The sequence below is a fragment of the Marmota marmota genome, unplaced genomic scaffold, assembly GCF_001458135.2.
Source record: "Marmota marmota marmota unplaced genomic scaffold, marMar, whole genome shotgun sequence".
NCBI lineage: Eukaryota > Metazoa > Chordata > Mammalia > Rodentia > Sciuridae > Marmota > Marmota marmota.
Genome location: NW_025999894.1, coordinates 1,609,975 through 1,611,819, shown reverse-complemented (window position 1 = coordinate 1,611,819; position 1,845 = coordinate 1,609,975).

The following is a 1,845-nucleotide window of genomic DNA, read 5'->3' as shown; positions in this document are numbered from 1 at the left end:
GGGGAGAATTGCTTTGGGGTACCCCAAAGCAACAGCTCTGAGCTATTAAGGGGTGTCAATCATTGTGCACCTGGTCCCTTGGGGGGGACAGGCCAGGGTTTGGGGCCCCTGAGGCACTAACAGATCGGGCTGTGTGGCCAACATTTCCTGCCTGGAGGGCCATCTCTTCACCCCCATGGCCACCCCCCCCCCGTCCCCCCCCCCCCCCCCCCTACATTTTGGTGGTATGCTGACAGTTAGTTCCCCTTCCATTCAGAGCAGGAAAATCGCTGTACTGCAAGTAAGTGACTTTGACAGATCTGTTCCCTGGAGTGTGGCACAAGGGGCCTTGCCTTTCCTGTCCCTCTCTGGTTCTCTCTGAAATGGTTTGGAAGAGATGGTCCTTTTTTAAAAAAAGAAAAGGAGCCGTCTGTGCCCACCTGCTTCTGGGGAGTGGAGTGTCCCTGTGCAGGGCCGGGCACAGGGGCTCTGGGCACTCAGAATGGGAGAGGCAGGGGGCTCCGCCGGGGGAATTCTCTTATCTGGGGGAAGGAGCCCTCCATAACCCAGCATCATGGGGGGGTGGGGTACTGGGTCCAAAGCCACCGAGAATCACACGATTGCTCAGTATCCACCAGGGTCACTTTCCAGTTAGAAGGGACTGGGGGGCTTGACGTCAGGCCCAGCCTTGTCCCAGACAGGGAAGGGAGGGAGGCTCTAGATCTAGGTTGGGCCCTGCTTCCTGGGTCTCCGTGGTGACAGCTGGGTCAGATCCTTGGTCCTGCCACTCTTGGACCCTCCGCTCTTATCAAATGGACACTCCTAGTCCTGGAGACTCGGGGTAGAATGGCTACACAGGTCCACCTTTACTCCAACCCTGGCCAGTCTCATCCTGAGTCAGGGCCCAGCAGAGGACACAGGGGAGAGGACCAGTCCCCACTTGCACCTCGACAAGCCCCTTTTTGCAGTGAATGTCCTGCAGCTTGGCACGGTCATGGCTCCTTCTCAAAAGCCCAAGAGGACACACTCACTCCGTGGGTGGGTGTCCACTTTGTGGTGTCTGCTCGAAACATCTGACCTCAAGAGTGAGACCTGGGAGAGAAGCCAGAGGATTCTCTGAGGGTGGGTACCCTGCTGGGCTGAGAACTGAGCTGGACATTGGTAGTAGCCCCGTAGCTGGAGCCATTGTGGAGGAACAGGGATGGGCAGAGCGACAGGTCTCTGCGCTGGTGGGTGTAAGCCCGCCATAGTTAGTAGCTTTGGGACTCCTGCATCTCACTTCCCTGGGCCTCCATCATGTGTAAAATGGAGAGATTAATAGTCCTACCACTCAAGGCTGCTTGGAGGAAGGGCAGCATCGTTTAGAACAGGGCTGGACCCTGAAGAAACACTCCAGGCTCTGTGTAAGCCCTGGGGGTGGACTCCTGCACTATTCCACAGAGACGGGGAGATTGGAATAGAATTCTGGGTCATCAGAGGAGGGGTTCTGCTGCGATGGCCTTTGAAAGCCCCTCCACTGGCACTCTGTGAAGAGCTGGGCACGTGGGCCTGGCACCCAGAGCCCCATTGTTGGGTGCTGGGATGGTTAATACTTCCTGGGTCTCTCCCAAATCAGATGCAAGACTGAAAGAGCGCAGCCTCACCTATCTTAGCCAGAGTGGCCGTCCCTTCAGGATCTCTGGGCTGCAGTTGGCCCCAGACAGCCTGCTCTGGGCCTTCCAGGAGAGCCAGCCCACTTCTGGTTACTGATCAACCTGCCAGAAGCTGCCAGTCTCCACTCAAGGGGACTCACTCACGGGCCATTGACTACACATTGTTATTGTTTTGATCGGGTCCTGCCCTCCTGGTGTGTTTGCATGCCCCCCC